Source organism: Sander lucioperca, chromosome 5 (genome assembly GCF_008315115.2).
Source record: "Sander lucioperca isolate FBNREF2018 chromosome 5, SLUC_FBN_1.2, whole genome shotgun sequence".
Taxonomy (NCBI): Eukaryota; Metazoa; Chordata; class Actinopteri; order Perciformes; family Percidae; genus Sander; species Sander lucioperca.
In genome coordinates, this window is record NC_050177.1 from 12,866,017 (window position 1) to 12,879,157 (window position 13,141).

Consider the following 13,141-nt stretch of genomic DNA (forward strand, 5'->3'; position numbering starts at 1 on the left):
CCTGACGCCTCAAAGGTGAGCCAAGGCCAGTACATTTTTCATGAAGAGGAGACATAAGCTTCTCACTGGCAACATTTTGTGCCAAACCAATCGTACAGAGGCATACATAAGCCTGAAATTGTGGATTTTTGCACATTTGAAGCAGCAAGGAGAGTGGAAAAGGAAGCAGAATGAGGAGGTGGATGGAGAGGACAGGGTGCAGTGAATCAGCTGGGCTCCCAGATCAAATGTGAGAGGGAGAGGCTTGTTTTGCCCCTGTGCAGCAATGAGAGAGAACCAAGCGTGTAGTGCATCAAATTTTCACATGAGCATCAGTGCACAGCTTAGAACTGCATTATGGAACCAAAGCAGCAGAAAATATCCTTGAGGAACAGCTGAATGAGAACGTGGCTTAGTTATAGACCGTGATGACAGCACAGCTGAATGATTTAATTAAGCTAATTAAAGGACAGCGAAGGGCCATCAAGCAAAAATACGCATTTATATTGTAATGTGCATGCAATTATTCTGGAATGGGCCACATTATATTCCAATCTATAACTACATCCCTTTCATTTCTATGCCCATGTTAACAATCACTGAGCGGAGGACAAATCAATATGTTCACGCACAGTTTTCAGTGAGAGCCTTTTTGCAGCATTTTATGTTGTTTATACTTCTATGTTGAGCAAACATGTGCTGGAATGTCTCCATAGAGACCATTGCCAAAATGCTCACACAAACCAACACGTCAGAACTGGAAGTGTTGATTGTAAACAAGGCCTGTATTCACAGCCGTGTATGTGTGGTCCTGGGTTGCTTCAGGAAGAAAAAAATAATAATCCTTGAGGATGTTTTCAATGTTAATGAAATAAACACATGGTGAAGACACAGTTGCACACTGCAAAAAGAATATATATATATATATATTTTATTTATTTTTTTCCTTTCAGGCATATAACTGTAACTGTGTTCACCTACTATCTGTGAAAGTAATAGATTTTGCTTTTCACACATGGTTCAATGCTACATGCACAGATAGAGCCACGATGCTTGCATGCTATCAAGTAATCTGGCACGCGAGGCACGTTCTGTATAATGCACAAAGGTGAGTTTGACTCATAGAGTTCACAAAAGTCTCTCTTTTCGAGTCAAACATACCAAGAACATTGTTATCATGCTTTCTCTGGCATTGTGACTGCTTTTATTTACACGTGAGGCATCCGTTGTAGAAACTGTTGCAGATTCCCTTAAAAAAAGAATGCACCTAGTGGAGAGAGCACACTGGCAACACGTGAAATAAACAAATAGGCAGAAGGTTAAGCTGACATTTGACAAGCTTAAGTCAGCCTTTTTGACAAGAATGTCTACGCTGGACGTCAAAACATATACGCATCAGAGTCCTTTTCAAAAACGAGGCCAACATGTTAACCCGGCATGGCATTTTCAGGTAGCATTGCATGTAGGGCTGGGTATCGCTGGCGATCTCCTGAATCGATTCGATCACGATTCCAATTCGATCTGATATCATTTAGGTTAGGGGAATTTCAGTTACAATACCAATTTCGCTTGGATATAAAAGAGATACTCAGAGAACTCATGCTGTAAATTGTACAAGTAAGAAGCAACCCTTAAAACATTTTTAAATGCACCAGGTTGATGTTTACATTAGACTGACCCCCGAAAAGTGTGTGGTGGATTATACTACACATCCATACGGAAAGGAATACATTAAAAGATCGATTTCAGGATTTAATTAACCAATGTCAAACAAAGATCGATTTTAATTGGAGAATGGATTATTTTAACCCAGCCCTAATTGCACGTCTGAAGAGTCTCCAGTCATCAGTGAGGGAGGGAGGGACACTCCGCCTGAGAAATGAGGAGCCTCTGTGTAACACTCGGGTCTTGTTCGACAGCACACCTGGTTTCCAGCCTCTGCGCCCGCTTCACAGATGCAGTTAGCAGATGTGCGATTGAAAAGAAATAGCGCTCTGTAACGTGGGTGTAAAAACAAATTTGTAAACAGCCAACAGGATTACAATATTTACGCACTCATTTATTAAATTGTAGGCAGGCTGCTTAATCATTTTGTCCAGTAAAATGTTTAAACAAGCAGCGCTCAGTGCAGAAACAACAAGGAGGCATGTCCACTCCTTTTTTTTTTTTTTTCTTGCCTTCTAGTTCAATAACTCAGAGACGAGGCAGCCTTTGGTTCAGTGTAGGTCAATAAAGCAATGCACTGAGGGCGTCTTGACAGAGAAAGAGGCTATAGAGCAAGACCTCAGGACATACAGTACAAAAAATATGATTCATCAAATGTAAATATGTGTATGTGTATGTATATGTTTCTACTAAGGTCAATAAATTGGAAGTACAAAAATGATACTCGGACTATGAATGAGACAGGAGAAAGCAGTGCAGCCGTGATAGCTCAGCAGACGCCAGGGCTCGTTGGTGTGATAAGGCTGTTTCATGGTGTGTAGTGTAAAATTGTGATATTTCAGAATGGTGAGGTAATTGTGTCAGAACTGATCCCGCTTTCAAAAGGCACACGATCGTCGCAGTGAAATTGCCATTTAAAGCATTCAAGTTCTGTGAACGTTTCATTTCATTCGTGAAGAAAAAATAATCTGTCTTTCAGGTTTATAGTAAGTGACATGATTAATACTATCAGTAATATTACACTAGCTTTAAAAAAAAAATGTGTTGTCAACCCTGACATGAATAGCCTTCAAAGCTGAGGGAAACTCATTGTGTTTTCTTGCCACATTTTCCAAATTAAATGAAATGTTTCAGGTAAACATATCAGTATGACTGGAGTATAATGAAGGGAATAAGTGTCCATGTTGCCTTTGGCTCTACTTCAACGGTTACGGTTCTAATAATTTTATTTTGTCCCTGATCCTCCTGCTCCCAAATTAAGACATGTTTGTTCACAGCAGTCAGCAGTGTGTTGTGTCACACAGACTGACACAACGCTGCAAGCTCAAGAAATAAATCCATTGATGTTATTGGTGTCACACAGCATGTAAGACACACAAAATAATATTTTTTTTTCTTCTTAAATAGGGTAAATGGGTAATGTTTCCTGTATAATCAATGGTGCACAACACAGCTTTGAACATTGGCAGATTTCAAAAGGGAGTAAGGGGAAACCCAGAAATCCATGATGACAATGAAGGTCACAAGAGGTCTCTGTCTAGGTAAAAACTGCTAAATTTGGATGAAAGTGAGCAAATTTTAGACCTCTAGGGTACATATTACTGTCACTTTTATGGCATTTCACTGCCTTTATGCAGTTGGAAGCAGGTAGTCATTGGAATTTGCACTTTTCAATCACATTTTTAAAAATAGAAATTGAGAAAAGGCAAATCTTGTTCAGGTTATTATTCTGTTCAATTTTTGTTTTCTTAAACATTATCCACCTGGGATGATGTTAAGAGCATACAATAGGCTTATATGTAAGAGCAGTTTAATGCTTTGATGCATGACAGTGAATCAGAAAAACATACATTACACGTATCACTACCCTGACATAATACTGTGATGTGACCTTATTTAGCATTGGCAGGGTCCACTTGTGCAAACTCGACCATACTAATCCCCAGCTTTTGGCAGTGTCTAAATAACACACTCAATACACTTCTCCCAAACTCAAACAAATCCCTAATGGAGATACACACTATTCAAACACTCCCTCTTTAACACACGTACACCTACACACACCAGTGCAAACGAACTGAGGGTGAGTTTAACGGCTTTTCTAGATTACGACTCCCAAACACAGACCGGTTAAACAGCTCGGTCCACAGCTGATGTCACCCATGCAGCTTTTTTTCCTTCTTTTTTTCGGTTTGGTGCAGACGTGTGGGCGAGCCGGGTGTGGCCGCCTCTGCCGCAGCTTACTCTCTGGCCAGAGTCACATATAATTTCTACACATTTCACTAACCACGACATGGCCAATATGAGACGCTTGAAACCCCAGGGAACGCCGCTGCCATTCAAACACGCTTCAGTCTCTGCTCGGGTGCAAACACGCTTCAAGGTTTGACAGCCACTCAGTGCCCATCCCCTGCCATTGTCCATAAGGAACTGTGTGTCTGAACATGAAAATGCTCTAACCACACATGAAATCCCAACATCTGTACCAAGGACACTGGGCCTCTGGAGGAACACAGCACAGACGATAATAGAGCCTTACTGTGGGGGAAGCAGCTTCCTCTTCCCTCACTCGCCCATCTGTTTGGACCTTTTCCTCCAAGCAAATGGCTTTATTGTACGTTTTTCTTAGGGCCTCCACAGGGTGACACTTTTGCTGGATAACACCTTCAGTATCTATGAGCTGACAGTGAACCAATGTCAAGGTCCGTGTAAACTGTGCCGGTTCTGGAATAGCATGATTCATGTGAGGAACATTCACATGGCAACAGCTAAACAACGGCCCTATTCAGTCAGCTGAGCCACTGGTATTATGAGTAATTGTTTCAACAGAGACAGTTGGTTTGGCGTTGTTGGTGCAGGCAGGGACTTGTCCTTCCTGTCACAGCTCAAACCTGAACTTCCAGGAGAAGAGTGCTGCTGGTGTAGAGAATGCAGAGCTGTCATCTGATAAGTGCATATTGTGATTATTTATTTAAAACCCCCGTGACACTTTGGCAGCGCAGTATTCTTAAGGGGGGGAAGGGCAAACAAAGAAAAAAAAAAAAAAAGTGGAAGAGTACCCGAGAGACTGCTGAACCGATTGTTCTGGAGCAAAAGATCTCCCTATAGCTGCAAACTGACTCAGGGGTGGTGACATTATACAATCCCCTCTAACTCTGAGCATCTGCTACACTTACAGAAATCTCCCAATTTATCTGTGCCGCTTTGTTGTGATCTGTGATGTTTTGGGTCTTCTAATTGGTTCACTAACAGATGCCACTGAGCAAACTGAGACGCATTCCCCGACCCAACGACTGCTGAACCAGCACTGTTCCACTTCTGTCCCACGGTGAATCCTTATTTCTGCAACACCTGCTCTTTGCATGACTCCTTGTTGATAGACGTGACATGAATAAAACATTGGAGGTTTAAGGGTGCGTCAACCTTGCACACAGGTATTACTTTGTATAATCAAGATGAAATATGGCTTTCTGTCTGCTTTCTGTTCTTATCCGATTCCCCGCCCTGTATCTTGAGGTTTATATTAGTGCTGAAGCTATTAGTCAATTGACAGGAAATTCATTTCAAATATTTATGATAATCAATTTAGCGTTTAAGTCATTTATCAAGCCAAAATGGCCAACATTTTATGGTTCTAGCTTCTCAAATGTGTGTAAATGTGCTGCTGTTTATGTTTTATATCACTGTAAACTGAATATATTTTGTACTGTTGGTTGGACAAAACAAGCGATTTGAAGACTCTAAAACGTTTGTAATGGGTGTTTTTTTCTGACATTTTATAGACTAAAGGAATAATCCACTTATTGAACAAATTGTTGACAGATGAATCAATAATGACAATGACCCTTTGTTGCAGCCCTTGTTTTTATCCTTTCAAATTTAGCTTACAAGTTAACTCTAACATATAACAAAATTATCAGCCAGCAGACTCAACAGGGTGCCTTGTTAATGCTAAGGTACATAAACAAGCCAAATTACTTGCACATGAGTATTTCTGCACTAATTTAACACAATCTGGACACCTGCCAGGTCTCGTTAAGCCTCCTCCGTCTGAAGTACGTTAGCATACATCCTAGCAACACTATTTTTGTGAAGCATATTCAAAACATGACATTTAAAGCATCCATAATAAATCCCCAAGTTCTGATGTTCGGCTTTTTTTTTTCCCCTCTGAGATGCTTTGTGTCAACACAAAAGGTCTCCTCCTCTCTGCTGTCACCAATCGCATTTGGCCAAGAGTCTTGCGAAAGCATCAACACCGCGTCCGCCGTCATTACAAATTAGAGCTTAATTACCACAGAAACACCCATTCACGATTGTTTCCCTCAAGAGTGCTCCCATGCGCCTAACCATCTGCATTACTTCAATAATATTTATCATGTTATACTGAGCAGCCGCGCTTTCCCACAATGCCCCTCCTTAATAAGCCCCAGAACCAAAAGCATGCTGTGTGTTGATAATTCCCCCACGTCCATTCCAGTTTATTGTTTCATATAGTGCTACTCTTCCTCTAGGCAAATGTCCTCTTTTTTTTTTTTACTTCCCGTGGCCCCAACAATCCCATCATAATGCTTTGCCAACACTTCTGTGTTCCATTAGCGTCTGGCATTCTTCCATTAATTGCATGAAACTAGGTCTGCAACCTCTTTTACACCCAATCAGCGGGGGGCAGAAGGGTTTCCTCTCTTGATTATATGCGGGAACCGGGTAACAGCATCAGTTGTAGACTAGACGTGCAGCTCAGGTGGGTGCTAGGGGGTTGGGCTCCTCTTACCTCGCCGTGTCACTCCATTTGTCGCCACCGCAAGGAGTAAAACGGGAGGGGAGGTGGATGGGGCGGGTGGTGACGAAGCCAATTATTTTCACCTATCTGCTGCTCCCTGCCAGAAGACATGTAATCTTTAACGGTCTCAGTGATCCCTGGGCAGGCTTTGAGCCCCTAGAGAATATGGTTTCACAGATGAAGCTGTCACAGGAAACAGCTTGCATTCAGCAGCAGGCTTTTCAGACGCTCCTCACCTGTCACCTATTCGAGCGTTATGACAGGAATTTGCAAAATCCTCATTTCCTGAAACAAAAAGAAAAAACTAGCTTGTTAGCATTTTATCTAAGGATGCCTGTGTAATCATCAATAGTTTTGTTCTTAAAAGAAAATGTCCTGCTTGCTCAGTGTCTTATTATGTAAATGAAGAAGTATGCAGTGGCATATAAAAAAGTGATCGCAGCAGTGAGCTCTCGGAGAGAACGCAGGGTGGAATTTCAGCTCTGCAGCAAAGAATGGAAAGGTGTACGGAGGGATGCTGTTACAGGATCAGGTGATGCAGACTGACACAAAGCTGGACTACAAAAGTCTCCCCGGGTTATTACTATAAATAAACGACAGAAGACCGGACGAACAAAATTGTTAAATTAGACCCCAAGGAGAAAACTGAGCCATCTTTCAATGAGTCAGCCTTCCCTGTAATGAGCATGCCGTTGGTTCAGTTTCTCAACATTTCTATAGCAAGTACATGGCATAACCTGTGGCATCCAACTCGTCGGGTGCATCATTCCTATAGTCCATAAAGTTACACAGAAGTGGCTAATGCTGAAACAAATGTCAGGCATTGAGGCTACTAAAAGCTAAAGCTGACACTTGCAATACCTGCACTTCTCTGGAGATACTGAGACGTTTACCAAGATAGGGATTTACTAGGCTGCACACTAAATCCATATCTTTTCAAGTGCAAAGTTGTCTTTTGAAAAGAAATATAGCTGTGTCATACCCAAAGATGGTGTTTGAAATGCTGTTGTTATGCTCAATTTCAGGCGGAAAGATGTTTTTTAACGGAAATATGACAAAGTAGTCTGAAAATCGTCCAACCCAAGAGCGAGTCTGCCTTTCAAGAATGGTTAACCCATTCCAAACTAAACAAAAGACTTCCTTCTATCTCTGCTGAGTTTAAACCACGTTTTGTGAATGCAGACCCCTCCCCTCCTCATGGTGTCCTTTTAACCCTTTAGATAATGACAGCTTTATAAGCCATCAGTGTCTCTGTGCTGTCGGACTCCAGCTTCAATAGCTCATTAGCGTTCCTTTACAAATGGGTTTTGCCACTGTGTCATCATACAAGTGGTCACTCATAGAAACAGGTGGACAATTCATTTGAATCATTTTAACCCCCGAAGCTTGGTCAATTCCTGGATAAACACAACAACGATTCCATTACTGGTAATCAAGCCAGGGTATTGTTGTATTATTGTTGTTACTGATACCGTGAAGACTATACCGGTTCCTGAATGATACCTTTTGTCGATGCAAATTTTATAAAATCCATTTTAACAAAAATAAATTATAGCATTACACAATACAGTCCAACATTACTTTTTAGCTCTTTTCCACCAATGTGAATCACACTGTAGTCAAGCCTTTCATAACACAACACACGTGAGCCCCGTGTCTGTGCGTAATGGAGAGTTTATCCTGCATGTCTCCAATCACAAGCAATATTTGATCTGATGCTTATTGGCTCATTGATGCTGATCAGATTAACTCCTTGGGTATTGAAGTTTAGTACTGAATGACAAGGCATTTAGATTTTTTGATACTCGATAACATGAAGGCAATTTACTCGGTGTCTTAAGTATCGATGTTCGGCAACTAGACCTACAATCAAGACCACAAAATAAAGGGGAAAGCAGTACAAGTGCATGTATTTTTTATCATACTTCCTTAGAATATGTTTTAGTTACAGTTCTTCAATTTGAAAGTGTGACTTATGGGTTGTGAGAGTGAAGTGGGGAAGTTCCAGAGAAAACACGAGGTCTTCGGAAGTTGATTCTGATCAGAACTAAAAACTAATAATTAGTTCTTAGCCCATGATCCAACCTTAAGCCACATTTGTAACATGTATCCTGCTGACACACAATGTGACTTCAGCTTTGCAGCTTCCCGAGAACGACCATAATCATAAGTAACAACCACCTCGGAGTCTTAACACGTATCAATGTGTTGGTTCCAGGTGGACAATCAATCACCTGAGTGTGTAACACAGCATGTCCTTTGCCTTTATTTGTATTCTCATCACTATTGCGTTCAAAGAGGCACATCCTCGCAGAGCCACCTCAGATCTATAAATACCCTGCATTTATATTTCATTTATTTCACTACAGGCAAATCAAGGCAAGCTCTCCTTCTTCCTAATGGATCACACACAATGAGACTGACTGGACATCAAAGTTGCATAGAAAGAGCTTTGAAATGAGGCCATTAATATGATCATTCTCTTTCTGGTGCTGGATACCTATTTGCAACACATTGTGATGATAAATGTGTACATTGTTGATGATCCAAAAAAACTTCCCTTCATTAGCGTTCTACAGATACCTTTCATGTCCAAAAAGGTACCTTGTCCAAATATTAGGGGCATTTTGCATTACATTTTGTAGACTTGAGAGCCAGTGTCACAAATACAGCTACAGTGAAAACGGAATTGCAGGAGACAATAAAGCTTTTACAAGACACTAATCCTGTAAGATTACAGCCCTCAGCTGATACACTAACTGCACAAGCACAAACAAAACTGATGTGAATCCAAAACCAGCCTTGACACACCTAAACAAGAAAGACAGCATTGCAAATGGCAAGACTGTGTAATCTGACTACAGTGAGGAGAGGACGTCTGTGTATCCATTACCCAACAACAGATGTGACTGCAGATATGGATGTACTTTATATTCTGCATTTTCAGAAAAGGTTTCAGAGTGGCAGTTCTCCTGCAGATAAACTGAAACACCATAATGAATATTATCATTACATTTACTCTTGAGGCATTTGACAAACACTCTAATCCAGGCAGGGTGACTACAATAAGACAACAGACAATGGCTGAGTTTCTAGCTCCAGGACACTTCAACAGGACACACAGCTGATGTTGGTAACATGTTGGATAGTGGAATCATGTCAAGTTAATGCTTCAACTCCAACAACTTTATATCTATATATCTAATAACCCATTTCAATCAAGTATACACAAAGACACTTGATAAATATAATTTTCAAGCAACATGAAGGCAAAAAAAACACTGAGAGCTTCAAAGGGAATTTCAATCTGACGTTCAGCAGTCACATGAAAAGTGTTTCCTATCGAGGGAAATTACAAAACATCAAAACAAGGCCAAAGAGGTGTCAAGAGCCGCGCTGTAATCAGATTTTGGGTTGGGCCTTTAAGTCAAGTCAAGCCTCTTCTCTATGGAAAACAGCCCTGTCAGGACCTGCGTGGTGGGCCCCCTCTTTGTGTCACTGTCATTTAGCATCGGCACCGGCCTGTCAGATAGAATGCCACCCTCGCACTGGCTGCTAGCCCCGGTATGAGACAGGATGCTGAACAAAGGCCCCAGAATGATAGATGATGTTATACAACGGCCTCTGTTTTTGTCAGTGAACGGGGGGGCCACTCCCTGACATCTATTGATGGATATGATTCTGAGAATACGTCAGTGTGTGAGATGATGCCATCAGAGGAAGCAGAAAGGCAGGAAAAACAGGAACCTGACGATATCAGCAAACGTCTCAGGGACCCAAGTTAAAGTAATTATCTGTGACATTTTCATTCATCGAAATGCTTTTTTTTTGTGCTGTTCTCTCTCATTAGATCCTAAAATACAAAAGCTCTCCATCCCAGGTTGTGAATGTTTTTACATTTGCTGTGCTAAACGCCACGTCACTTCTGGGAACAAAGCAGAAAGTGATGTGGGTTAAGTTTGTAGAAGCAGAAAACAATAGTTTGTTGGAAATAAACAGGAGAGCTGGGGGGTTAGAATGAGCAGCGCTGTGACGGCAGACAAAGAAAAGGCCAATGCCGAAACAGATCAACTAAATCAACAGAAAATCCAAGGAAGCAGATGCCACAGAGCTGGACACGCTGTTTGCTCGCAGAGGGAAATCAGGGAAATGCAGTGCGAAATCAGGATGCTTTTGCCGAGTTTGAGATGCCGGGAAAAAAGGAGCACCTTTAGTGTGAAAATACCTCTGCAGGCCCAGCTGTTATGATGAGAAAATATTCACTAACACGTCCTCATCCGCACTGCTCCTCCCCAAACACCGACAAATGTATTTCCGGGCACTGAACATTAAACTACTGTGTCTTCTCGGTGAGCTTCAGCACCCAGAGGGTTCATGTGTGAGTCATGGCCGCTGGCCGGCCTGATACGCCATGACAGACCAAGCCTTGGGCAGACAGAACAAATGCCATCACGCCACACTCGGCGCACAGCGCTGCAGCACAAAACACAGCCATTAGCTATCTAAGTAGGCAGCTGTGTCTTAGGAGAGGCATTCAAAAGAGGCAATTGGCATTTTACCACACAAATGCATCACTGGGAACTGAGAGACAAGATAAGCATGTTACAGACTTAACAAGAATTCAACAGTGCCAACGCTAGCTTGGAAAATTCCAAATGATGTTTTGTGACAATACAAGGCCAAGAGACAACCTTGATGTTTTTACAAGGTATCTTCATTCTCAAATGAGTTGAATAGAGCAGGAACTAGTTGTTTACGACTCCTTTTATTTTTTTTTTTTAAAGAAATAAGTCTTTTCCCTGCTGGTTACAAATGCAAACAAAGTCAATATGCTGCCAAAAGCCGAAAAATCCCACTGGCATATTGATGTACAGCTCTGGCCCTTCTCGAATGCAATCTCACAAGCAATAGCATCTGAGTTACAATGTGAATGTCACAAATCAGTGAAGGAGAAGGAATAACTATCTTTATGTAAGCAGCCCTGGAGTATTGTGCAACAATCTAAGAAAGATAGAATGAACACATGCTGGTACCCTATGTGAAAATCAAATGTCACAAAGTTGAAACAGAAAACATAATCCCAAAAACTAACCACAAGCTTTGCCACAAAAGAGACTATCTGAAACAAATTCAAGGTTTTTGGGAATTCTTCTTTGGTTACTGTGGTATTTAGTTGTTATCCGTTGGAAAAACTCGGCCCCTTTAGAGACATTGTGTGAATCCAGGGGCCATTTGATGACCTTCAGTCAAACAAAAAACATATTTGAAGTGTTTCGTGGCCACTCAACTATTTTACTTAACGATTATTTTCATTGCCGATTATTTTCTCAATTAATCGGTCGGTCTCTAAAATGTCAGATAATGGTGAAAATGGTGATCAGTGTTTTCCAAAGCCCAAGATGATGTCCTCAAATGTCTTGTTTTGTCCAATACAATTCTTCACTTTTTTCCAAAAACATGACACCACGGAGAACTTTCAGCATTCTCTCTTAACTCACTTCCTGCCCATTCTGCAGCACTTGCATGTAAACTTGACATATAGGCTGTAACAAAATCCATCCGGTTTAGGATCTTGAATAGATCCTGTTTTGTTTTGTTTTGTTAGTTTTTTACATGCTCACAAACACATACTGCACTTGGTATGAAAGGCAGAGGTCAAAGAGCAGCGACAAAAGGAAGCCAAGTGTACTTTGAGTGTGACACACCTGGCAACAGCGCGACAGACCTCAAGATGAGTGTGATTAACCCCCTGGCCTGCCAGCTTTGTTTTCTTCTGGCTGCATCTGCTCCAGTGAAGCAACGCAGGCTGCAGGAGTTAATGTACCGGTGAAGAAAGCAAGCCAGCTGCAATCTTTGAAGGTCCAGAAAAGGGGGATACGGGACTTCCGTAAGGCCAGGACCCTAAGAGGAGGACGGCTGAAGATGGATCTGTCTGTCTTGGCCTGCGCTGTTTCAAAAAGACAGCGAGACATTTGTGCCAACATGCCAACCATGGGGGCTGCAGCTTGTAAATAAGACATTAACCTCTGTGTTTACGACGGCGCAATGTGTTTTTTTCATTGCAAAGTGCTTTTCCATCGCAGTGCAGCACTGCTGTAGCACACAGCTCCCTATGAGGGATGAGCGGGGGTGGTGAGGCAAAGAGTAATAAAGTGTGTCAGTTCCTTTCTAAGGATAAAAATATTAAATCTTTCCGTTTTCAGTGAAGGGGTCCATTTTCATTTTTCACTGCTGCCTTTGCCCTGTGTCCCCCCGACTTAAGTTTAGAGTGTAAAAAAAAAAATTCTGACTAGAATATTTGTGCTGGGGAAATCAATCTATTAGCTATAAGAGCTGAAAGAAGTCACGCTCTCATTATGTGGAGGGGAGTTACACACTGAAGCTGCAGAGTGCACTTACTCGTGCACACAATGAGGTCAGCACGTGACCCCCCTCCAGTGCTGGGTACAAACACATCCCTTCTGCAGAGCTCGGGGCCAAGTGTTAAGGACCATCTGACCGAATCCTTAACATGATGCCGTCCTGACTCCTGACACATCGCGTTGGAACACAGAGCGCTGTGTGTGCATGTGTGTGTTACTAAAAATAACTCCACACATGCAAGCAAGCTCTGGGGGATTGGATAGTATAGTAGTACCTCATCGCTCTGCCTGTGTGTGTGTGTGTGTGTGTGTGTGTGTGTGTGTGTGTGTGTGTGTGTGTGTGTGAGGCGAC

The 13,141-nt window shown here is 41.9% G+C and overlaps 1 protein-coding gene across 3 annotated transcripts in view; it reads right to left on the reverse strand.

Moving 5' to 3' along the window:
- Nucleotides 1-13,141, reverse strand: part of nectin1b (nectin cell adhesion molecule 1b) — a 184,935-nt gene that overhangs the window by 151,910 nt on the left and 19,884 nt on the right. The window lies entirely within an intron of this gene.